This window comes from Populus euphratica, unplaced genomic scaffold (assembly GCF_000495115.2).
Source record: "Populus euphratica unplaced genomic scaffold, PopEup_1.0 scaffold251.1, whole genome shotgun sequence".
Classification (NCBI taxonomy): domain Eukaryota; kingdom Viridiplantae; phylum Streptophyta; class Magnoliopsida; order Malpighiales; family Salicaceae; genus Populus; species Populus euphratica.
Genome location: NW_011499988.1, coordinates 45,983 through 58,214, shown reverse-complemented (window position 1 = coordinate 58,214; position 12,232 = coordinate 45,983). Strand labels below are relative to the sequence as shown.

General features: G+C 31.9%; 1 long non-coding RNA gene across 1 annotated transcript in view; it reads left to right on the top strand.

Annotated features, from left to right (window-relative positions):
- Positions 1-3,445: 3,445 nt before the first annotated feature.
- The window catches only part of LOC105140212 (uncharacterized), a 22,387-nt gene continuing 13,600 nt past the window's right edge, over positions 3,446-12,232 (top strand). Inside the window, exon 1 of the long non-coding RNA XR_845149.1 lies at positions 3,446-3,456. This is a non-coding gene — a long non-coding RNA (uncharacterized LOC105140212). The remainder of the gene's footprint in view (positions 3,457-12,232) is intronic.

Genomic DNA, 12,232 nt, shown 5'->3' with positions numbered 1-12,232 from the left:
TGACAGAATTTCCTATAAATATGTCTCTAATAGACTTCTCCAAAAAAAGCTTCTAAGAGGGTCGAATTGCTGTCCAAAGTTAGAGTCAGATTTGTGTCCGAATTTTTTCTGAAATTGTATTGTGTTCTTCTTTATAGATTTCTGTTCTTTAGTTTGTAAAACTTATTATTTCAGTTGGATTCATGTTCTTTCATATTTATTGAAGTGTTCTTATATATAATCATGGTTGGTAATCTCTTTCTTGGATCCAAATCAAGGATGATGGTGGTTAAGGTGAGTTCTTTAATATATGAATGAATCTTAATGTTTATCTTCTCATTTTCTTCATGAATGATTTATTATTGCCAAGAAATTTTAGAAACCATTTAGGTAATGTTATAATCTTGAATTTTTATGCACAAACTTTAGTTTTGGTATAGAGATTGCTTGATTCAATGTCTTACTTAATATGAAAATACTTGTACATTTTTAAGCAATAATCAATCTTCATGCTTTTAAACTTCATTGTAATATCTTCCGATCTAATATCACCATCGTTGAGATTAGGTTGAGTTATCTTATATATGTTGAAGAATCGTTGAGATTAGGTTGAGATATCTTATATATCTTGAAGGAATCACCAATACATCACCATTAAAATTGATTTGGACCAAGACTTACTTTTTCTTATCATTTAAAATCTATTTAAACGTTTACATCTTTGAAAACAAATCCATCAATTATTTTCAACCAAGTTATTATTAATTTAATTTCTCTTGAGTTTTTTTTTTTGTTACCTAGCTTATTTTCTAGATCTAGCTTTCTGTGGATATGACCTCGATCTTACCGAGTTAATTGCTACATCGCACACTGATGCACTTACGAGTTAAAACAAGCCGATCATAAAAAGGGTTTTACCGAAGATTCATTCATTCTTTTAGTACCATTGCCAAACCATTTTGTAACTTGTTGTCACAAGATGTCCAATTTGATTGGACATCAAAATGTCAAAAAGCTTTTGAAAAGCTTAAAGGGTTGTTGACCACTGCACCAATCATGCAAGCTCCTGATTGGTCCTTACCATTTGAACTGATGTGTGATGCTAGTGATTTTGCGGTTGGGGCTGTTTTAGGGCAAAGAAAAGATAAGAAGCCTCATGTCATTTATTATGCTAGAAAGACTTTAAATGATGCTCAATTGAATTACACTACAACTAAAAAAGAACTCTTAGTTGTGGTCTTTGCATTAGACAAGTTTAGTTCTTATTTGGTTGGATCTCTTGTTATTGTTTTCACTGATCATGCAGCATTGAAATATTTGCTCACAAAACAAGATGCCAAACCACGTTTGATTCGATGGATCCTCCTACTCCAAGAGTTTAACCTTGAAATTCGAGACAAAAAGGGAGTAGAGAATGTAGTGGCTGATCATTTGTCTCGTCTTTCAAGCTATGAGACCATAATTGATGAATCTCCAATAAATGAACTCTTTGCTGATGAAAATTTATTTTGTGTAGGTACTGTCTCCTACATTGGTTCTCCATGGTATGCTGACATAGCAAATTACTTAGGCACAAGTCAGATTCCTTCTCATTGGTCTAAACTTGACAAAAAAAAATTCTTGCGCAATATGCGCACCTTTTTTTGGGATGACCCCTACCTATTTAAATTCTGTCCTGAACAAATTATTAGACGGTGCATCCCTGATCATGAAATTCCAAGTGTCATTAATTTTTATCATGCATTAGCCTGTGGTGGCCATTTCTCTTCCAAGAAAACCATTTCCCATGTTTAAAGATGTTCATGCCTTCTGTGTTGCATGTGATCGATGCCAACGACTAGGTAGCCTCACTAGGCGTATCATGATGCCCCTTAACCCCATCCTTGTTTTGGAAATATTTGATTGTTGGGGGATTGATTTCATGAGACCTTTTCCAAGTTCATTTGGTTACCAATTCATCCTTGTAGCTGTTGATTATGTGCCTAAATGGGTGGAGGTCATTGCATCTCGAACCAATGACCATCAAGTTGTGATCAAATTCTTGAAAGAAAATATTTTCTCTCGTTTTGGCATGCCCCGGGCTATGATTAGTGATGGGGGAAAACATTTTTGTAACAAGCCCGTTGGGATTTTAATGAGAAAATATGGTGTAATTCACAAGGTCAGTACCCCCTATCACCCACAGACTAATGGCCAAGCTGAGTTGGCAAACAGGGAGATCAAGAAAATTTTAGAGAAAACAGTCAATCCAAACCATAAAGATTGGTCCCTACGACTAGTTGATGCTTTGTGGATATATTGCACTGCTTATAAGACCTCTTTAGGAATGTCTCCTTATAGGCTAGTTTATGGAAAGCCTTGTCATCTCCATGTTGAGATTGAGCACCGTACATATTGGGTCATCCGATAATTCAATGACAATGAAAACAAGGTTGGAAAAAATAGAAAGCTTCAATTGGATGAATTTGAGGAGTTGAGAAATGATGCATTTGAAAATGCAAAAATTTCAAAACATAAGATGAAAACTTTGCATGATAAACATATTCTTAGAAAATCCTTTCATGTTGGTCAAAAGGTTCTTTTGTATAATTCACGATTACATCTCTTTCTTGGGAAGTTAAGGACAAAATGGATTGGTCCATTTGTGATTAAATCCATATCTGAGCATGGTGTATTTGAGGTAGAAAATCCTAAGAATGGAAATATTTTCAAAGTAAATGGTTATCGATTGAAACCTTATCTTGAAAACATTGTGGCTAAAGTTGAGACATTGGATCTTGAAGATCCAATATCATTGTAGTATCAGAAGTAATGAGTTTTTATTTTTATTTTTTATTTATTTTATTTATTTCATTTTTTTGTCATTTTTATTTTTTTTCTTTCTTCCATCTTTTATATTTTCTTGTTCATGCATTAAGGACAATGCATTATTTTAAGTTGGGGGGTGTGAGGTTTTCTATTTTCAAAAAAAAAAAATCAATATTTTCTTTTAGTTGTGATATGCAGATTAAAAAAAAAATCAAGCAAGAAGTCAGCTCATGCCTAATTCAATCAAACATTCATCCTTGAAAACAAAAGGGGAGTAACAATTTTCTAATCTTTATACTTTCCTTCTCTTTCTTTTTTTACATTAAGGATAATGTAAAACTTAATTTTAGATATTTCATTATGTTGAATGCTTGAGATAACCATGCTTGTTAAAAAAAAAAACTTGTATTCGTATGTCAATGAGACTTGTTTAGGATCACCATTACATTTTTGGATTCATTATTGGGTTGAACATTGCATGCTTTAATTTGGGATAGATAATATCTTATAAAGCAAAATATAACATACTTTTTTTTTTAAGATTACTGAAGTACATCTTTCCTTGTAAAAGTTGTGTGAGTTATGTGATTATGCATAAACGATGAGTATGATGCTTTACTTGTGATTATCCCTTTTAATCTAGTCCTAAACAAGGTTTTAGTAAATAGAGTAATAATTATTACACAAATAAATAAATAAATGTGTACAAAGTTCTATCTACTCCAATGTTTTGAGTTGCTCAATAACTAGGGGTATTCATCACAAATGTTTATCTTTACGTCAAACAGCAGCTTGAAATATGAGTATGCAAAGCACTTTAAGTTTGTCACTTTATGAGTAACCAGGTGTATTCATCATAAATATTTGTATTCGCGTCAAAAGGGAAGTGACTACTTAAAGACAGAATAAATCATATCTTCAAAATATATATATATATATATAATAAGATGACTAATGTAATCATGTTAACAATCTATAATCAGATTGGAACCTCCTTTATGTGTGGTTTCTAATTGAGTAATAAGAGTTTATACTATACTTATTTGACATACCATTAGTGAAACCTCTAACCTTGACATTTGTTATTATCATTGTTTAATCCTTACATTAATATTCCATCTCAAAGTTCTCATCATCATCATCTTCTTCTTCTTCTTTTTCTTTATTATTATTATTATTATTATTATTATTACTACTACTACTACTATTGTTGTTGTTGTTGTTATTTATAATTTGTACAATTAACCTCCTTGTGGTTCGACCCCGGTCTTGCCGGGTTATTTATTACTTCGACACTCCTGCACTTGGGAGAGGACATTAATCTTTTAGTCGTGTCAAGTTTTTGGCGCCGTTGCCGGGGAGGTCAGTTCTTGTATAAATTATAGTAGTTATTTTATTTTCACTTTTCACTTTTCTTGTATATAACTTTGTTTCTTCTTCTTTTGTTTTCTTCTTCCTTTTATTCTATTCCTACACGTGCATGCGAGTGTGGTCACATACATCAAGTGGTAGACTTTCTAGGGTATCCTCATCATTTTCAGTAAATATAGCCAAGAAAGATAATCAATCACTTCATAATGAGAATAATAAGAATAACCGTGCTAGAACACTTAGAGACCACATGAATCCTATAAGAACAAGTGCATCATCATGCATAGTTTTTCCTCCTAATGCATCTCATTTTAATTTTAAGCCAGACATTATTCAACTTTTACCTTCTTTTCATAGCTTAGAATTGGAAAATCCATACTTGCATTTAAGGGAATTTGAGGAGGTCTGCAATACATATAATAATTTAAATTGTAGCATGAACACCATCAGATTAAAGCTTTTTCCTTTTTCATTAAAAGATAAAGCTAAAACATGGCTACAAAATTTGAGACCAGGATCCATTTGTGCTTATGATGAAATGCAACAACAATTTTTAAAGAAGTTTTTCCCATCTCACATAACAAACTCTTTCAAAAGACAAATCACCACTTTCACTAAAAAACCAGGAGAAACATTTTACCAATGTTGGGATAGGTATCGAGACTTACTAAATACTTGCCCTCATCATGGTTTTGAAACATGGAGACTGGTTTCACATTTTTATGAAGGGTTAACACCTAGAGATAGGCAAATGGTTGAATTGACATGCAATGAAACTATTGAAGATAAAGACCCTGATGAAGCAATGGAGTACTTAGACTTGTTAGCTGAAAATGCTCAAAATTAGGACACTGCGGGTACTTATGAAGCATCGAGTAAAGCTCAACCTCATACATCTAGTGGAGGTATGTACAACCTTAGGGAAGATCATAACCTTCAAGCCAAGTTTGCATCTTTAGCTAGAAAAGTCGAGGCACTAGAATTGAAAAAGAGTGGTCAATTAAAATTTGTTGAAAACATTGTATGTCAAATATGTGAAACAAATGAACACTCAACCAATTCTTATCCAACCTTGCTTTTTTTTAAGGAATGTCTCCATGAACAAGCCCATGCTTTAAATAATTTCTAAAGGGCTAACCACAACCCATACTCGCAAACATACAATCCTGGTTGGAGAAATCATCCAAATTTCAGTTGGAAGAGTGATAATAACAATGTACAAACTTCACAACCACCGTTTTAAGCACGTCATAATTTCCAAAATTCTCATGGATATGCACCTCCTTATGCTCCATCTTCTAGAAGAAATCTTGAGGAAGCATTGCATGCATTCATTGAAAAACAAGAGACAATCAATACTCAACTTGCTCAAAATATGACAGATTTTAAAGATACTCTTACAAAATTAACATCTGCTCTTAGTTTTCAAGAGAAAGGAAAGTTTTCATCTCAACCACAACAAAATCTCAATGGGCAATACAATGCAAATGCAAGTAGTTCTGGAAGCCAACACATGGATTAAGTCAAATTAGTCACTACTCTTCGCAGTGGTAAGGTTATTGAAAAACCCACTCTTAAACCTTGTGAGAAAGATGATGAGTCAATCTCTGAGGGCAAGGAAATGGTTGAATCTGAAAATTGCAAAGAAACGACTGATTCCCCGTCAGCACTTCCATTTCCTCATGCCATGACCAAACAAAGGAAAACCAATCACAACTCTGAAATCTTTGAAACTTTCAAACAGGTAAGAATCAATATACCTTTGCTGGATGCTATTAAACAGGTTCCTTCCTATGCTAAATTTTTGAAAGATCTATGCACCGTAAAGAGGAAACTGAATGTGAAAAAGAAAGCCTTTTTAGCCGAATAAGTAAGTGTCATTCTTCAGAACAATAATGCTTTGAAATATAAAGACCCTGGTTGTCCTACAATTTCTTGCTTTATTGGATAACATAAAATTAAAAGAGCCTACTTGATCTTAGAACTAGTGTGAATTTACTTCCATATTTAGTTTTTCAGAGTCTTAATCTAAGTGAGTTAAAACCAACTTCTATAACTCTTTTACTTGCCGATAGATCTGTAAAAGTGCCTAGAGGAATAATTGAAGATGTGCTAGTACAAGTCGATAAATTCATTTATCCTGTGAATTTTATTGTCTTGGACACATAACCTATTGAAGTATGTAATTCATTTCCTATTATTTTAGAACGTCTGTTTCTTGCAATTTCTAATACATTGATTAATTGTATGAATGGACTGATGAAGCTATCATTTGGAAACATGATATTAGAGATGAATATTTTCAACATTTGCAAGCAACCTGGAGATGATAATGATTTACAAGAAGTGGACTTTACTGAAAAATTAATTCATGATCAATTTCAAACCACTTCGAGTGAAATTGAGATTGATGAATCTGATTATTTGCAAATGGTTTATTTTCAGGAAGAATCAAAGACAAGTAATTAGAGACCACAAATTGAGGAATTGCCACCATGATCAATTAAGTCCATACCTTCAAGTGGTCAACCACCCAAACCTGATTTGAAGTCGTTGTCATTTAATCTCAAATACTCATTTTTGAGAGAAAATGAAACTTTTCTGGTAATAATCTCTTCCGAACTTAATGCACATCAAGAAGGTAAGTTATTGCAAACTCTGAAAATGCATAAAAATGCATTAGGATGGACCATAGCTGACATAAAAGGAATTAGTCCTTTGATTTGTACACATAGAATTTATTTATAGGAACATGTTAAGCCCTCTAGGGAAATGCAATGAAGGCTTAATCCTAATATGAAAGAAGTAGTGAAAAATGAAGTCATTAAGCTTCTAGATAATGAAATCATTTATCCTATTTCTGACACCAAATGGGTAAGGCCTACCCAAGTTGTACCCAAGAAATCTGGAGTCACTGTGATAACAAATGAGAACAATGAGTTAATTCCCATTAGAACTGTTACTGTTTGGCGCATATGCATTGACTATAGGAAACTTAATTCAATGACTAGAAAAGATCATTTTCCTTTACCTTTCATGGATCAAATCCTAGAAAGAGTTGCAGGTTATGAATTTTATTGTTTTCTAGATGGCTATTCAGGATATAACCAAATTGAAATTACATTGGAAGATCAAGAGAAGACTATTTTCACATGTCCGTTTGGTACTTTTGCATATCGAAGGATGCCTTTTGGATTATGTAATGCACCAGCCACGTTTCAAAGATGCATGCTTAGTCTATTTAGTGATATGGTTGAACAAGTGTTAAAGATTTTTATGGATGATTTTTCTATTTTTGGCGATTCATTTGATGATTGTTTGACTAACTTAGAAAAGGTTTTGAGCAGGTGTGAAGAGAAGAATCTTGTACTGAATTGGGAAAAATGTCACTTTATGGTAACAAATGGCATTGTACTTGGTCACATTGTTTCATCAAAAGGAATTGAGGTTGATAAATCTAAAATCGAGTTAATTACGAACTTGTCAACACCAAAATCTATTAAAGATGTTAGATCATTCCTAGGACATGCTGGTTTTTATAGAAGGTTCATCAAAGATTTTAGCGTAATATCTAAACCCTTAAGTAACCTTCTAACAAAGGATAATATTTTTGAATGGACTGAACGTTGTGAAAAAGCCTTCGTTAAACTTAAAAATTTGCTTCCTTGTGCTCCTTTCATTCAACCTCATGATTGGTCATTACCTTTTGAAATAATGTGTGATGCTAGTGATTATGTCGTAGGTGCTATTTTGGGACAAAGAAAAGATAAAAAACCTTATGTGATTTACTATGCAAGTAAAAATTTAAATAGTGCTCAACTAAATTATACCACCACTGAAAAAGAGTTACTTGCAGTAGTATTTGAATGTGAAAAATTCAGGTCTTATCTTGTTGGCTCACCTGTTGTTATTTTTAGTGATCACGCAGCATTGAAATATCTTCTTTCTAAGAAAGATTCTAAGGCTAGATTGGTGCGTTGGATTTTATTACTTCAAGAATTTGATATCACTATCAAAGATAAGAAAGGCAGCGAAAATGTTATCGCAGATCACTTGTCAAGATTGATAACAGATTCGAAAACTGACATCACACCAATCGATGACTACTTTCCAGATGAATGTTTACTTTCTGTCTCTACAATGCCTTGGTTTGTAATATTGTCAATTTTCTTGTTTCAGGACAATTGTCAGCTCATTGGAGTACCCAAAATAAAAGAAAGTTCTTGAACGAAGTGAAGAACTTTTATTGGGATGACCCTTATTTATTCAAATATTGTTCTGATCAAATATTTTAAAGATGCATTCTTAACAATGAGGTAAGTAGTGTCATTAAATTTTGTCATTCTGAGGCATGTGGGGGCCATTTCTCATCAAGAAAGACAACTGCAAAAATCTTACAAAGTGGATTTTATTGACCCACCATGTTCAAAGACTTACATGCATTCTGCAAGTCTTGTAAAAATTGTCAAAAGTTGGGATCAATTTCAAAACATCACATAATGCCTTTAAATCCTATTCTTGTCATTAAGATCTTTGACTGTTGGGGTATAGATTTCATGGGTCCATTTCCTCCATTATTTGGTTTCTTGTACATATTAGTCGCAGTAGATTATGTTTCAAAATGGATAGAGGCAATTCCAAGTCGAAACAATGATCACAAAATATGGAATCACACATAAAGTTGCCACCCCTTATCACTCTCAAACAAGTGGACAAGTAGAGCTTGCCAATAGGGAGATCAAGCATATTTTGGAGAAAATAGTGAACCCTAATAGGAAAGATTGGTCTTTAAGACTTAATGATGTACTTTGGGCTTATCGAACTACTTATAAAACATCATTAGGTATGTCACCTTATAGACTAGTCTATGGAAAACCTTGTCACTTGCCTGTGGAACTTGAACATAAAGCTTATTGGGCTATTAAAGCTTTCAATTGAAATCTGGATGATGCTAGTCAACTGTAAAAATTACAAATAAATGAGCTTGAGGAAATAAGAAATGATGCATATGAAAATTCAAGAATTCATAAAGCAAGAATCGAAGAGTTTTATGAGAAGAAAATACTAAGAAAAACATTCAATATTGTTCAAAAAGTCTTGCTTTATAATTCTCGATTGCATTTATTTCCTGAAAAACTAAGATCAAGATGGAACGGTCCTTTTATAATGAAACATGTGTATCCATATGGGGCCTGTGATCTCGAGCATCCAAAGAATGACAATGTTTTCAAGGTAAATGGACATCGTTTGAAAGTTTACTTTGATAATTTTTCAGTTGAAAATAACTCTATTGAATTAGGTGATCCTATATATAAAGATTGATTTTTTTTTCTTTCATATTATTTTTGTGTTTCTTTTTTAGTGATTTTTGCTAGCTTCTCTCACCTAGTCAAATGGCAAACAACGGTACTCCGTGACTTAAGTCGGTTCTTTAGTTTCCCATAATAACTAATATCTGTGTATATATTTGTGCAATTTTTTGAATCTCTCTTTCAATTCTCATTTGAAAATGGACACTAATCTTGAAAAAGTGAAAAAGTATTTTCCCGCTCTACCTCTGAATGCGATTACAAAAATTTACCGTGCTAGATGTGCAAGATTGAGATTGTTAATGAATCATGGAATTCCTGAAGATATTCACTGGTTGATTGAAGCAAAGGTCTAACTATCAGGTGAGTCCTCTAATTCCTTCATTTCACACATGCCTGGAACAGGTAAAAGCTCTTTTGCGAAGAAGCGTCGAGCAAAACGACTAGAAGTTTGTCATCGATGTGCTAGATGGACTTGTAATACACAATGTCGTTCTTTAGGAATGGTATCTATAAACCGTGAAGATAAAATACAATTCATTAAGGATGGCCTGAGTAAGGAGTCTTTAGATAATCTTCTATGGACTCTTGAGACGCATCCTAGTGGAGATGTGCATCGTGCAATTCATGATTTATGGCCACTATTTCATAAAGAACATGATCGACTTAGTCTTGGGAATCTGACTAAAAAAGACCCTGTTTGCCAGTTTTTAAGAAAACTGGATGGGAAGCCTATCCCCGACCCATAGAGGGCGTTTAAGCCGTTCTTGGACGTAAAACAAAGGGAAGATGTGAGCCACAATCACAACTACCTGTACATACACATGCTTGGTTTTATTATTGTGTTTTGTTGTTTCTTATATTTGTTTTTTAATGATCTGGAAAGCTGACAGAATTTCCTATAAATAGGTCTCTAATAGACATGTAGAAAAAAGGCCTTTAGAAGGGTCTAAATTGTTGTCCAAAGTTAGAATCATATTTGTGTTTGAATTTTTACTGAAATTGTGTTGTGTTCTTCTTTATAGATTTCGGTTCTTTAGCTTGTAAAACTTATTATTTCAGTTTGATTCAAGTTATTTCATGTTTATTGAAGTGTTCTTATATATAATCATGGTTGGCTAATCTCTTTCTTGGATCCAAATCAAGGATGATGGTGGTTAAGGTGAGTTTTTTAAGATATGAATGAATCTTAATGTTTATGTTCTCATTTTCTTCTGAATGATTTATTATTGCCACACTTTTTGATGCATAGGTCCCATATTAATATGCGTTGCAAACACAGGAATGTTAGAAGTAAGTTTGTCTTGCTTTTATTATGGCTGCTGATTAAAAAACGTGAAAAGTAGAGAATGAGAATAAAAAAAAAGAAGCTTTTGAATGCAGAGATTCCAAATTAGTTGATGTCATTGTTTTCTTATGATATTTTTATATTAAATAAGTATGACAATGCATAATCTTATTACTATTTTAGAAAAAATTATGATAACTTAGAAAAGAGATATATTTCTCGTATAAAATTTATTTAAAAAATTAATTTACTTTATGTATTATCTATAAAAAAAAATATTTTTTAATTTTTAATTTATTTCCAAAAAATACATAGAGAATAAATAAATAATTTTTAAAATAAAAGGATATTAATAATTAATTAGTTTTATTATATATATATATATATAAAATTTATTATATGTGTGGACCTAACACTTTGATTTATGTTTTGAAATTAAATGGTAATTATGAATATGTTTTTGTGATATTTAGAATTGTGTGTTTCTTTGATTTATGTTTTGAAATTAAGTGGTAATTATGAATATGTTTTTGTGATATTTAGAATCGTGTTTTTTCAATTAATTATTTTTTATATTTTTTTATATTTTTAATGAAACAATAAAAAACTACCGAATGTGTTGATGCGCGTCAACCACCACATTATATTTATGAATTTGTTGCAAGTCATGAAAACTGTAGTTGCAAGTCATGAAAACTGTAATTTTTATCAAATGAAATTTATACATGATAAAATTGTAAATAGTTCAATGAAATAATAAAAAATACTTTATATCAAGTATTATTTATTTCATGATATAATAGGAGTAATTAATTCTATAATATTTAAATTTAAAACCATCAATATTAATATATATTTTTTAAAATTATTTTATAGCCTCAATTTCAAAAAACTTGTTAACCAAACACATTAAACTACTTTTTCTTCAACCTCAATTTTAACCACAGTTTTAACCAAACACCTATTTTTTCAAACCAACCTCAACTAAAAGTACTTTTTATAAAACATTTTTTTTCAAATCACAACCACAACAGCTACCACAATGCCAAACACACTCTTAATCAAATGCATGAGCCTTTTCTTGAAAGCACTACAAGCATGAATGTTGTGTCCCACAGAACCAGCATAGTACTCGCAAATGAGGTTGGGCCTATACTAGTTGGGGTAAGGTGGTTGTAGAGATGTCAAGTGTTTTAGAGCTATACGTCCAATACTTAGCAACTTTTGGTACATCTTGTTGTAACCCAATATTGGATTCACTAAATTTTTTTTTAAATGTTAAATGAATTCAAGACAGCAAGAGGAGAAAAAAAATAAAAAAATTCATTCTGTATTTGCAATTGTGAATTCGGAATTACTGTTTGGGTTACTATTATTCATTTTTTTTATATTTTTTCTGTACCCTAGTAAGATATTAATTTTTTTTTTTAATAAATTGAAAAATACCAAAAATATCCCAACCGTTAGATCTAATAGT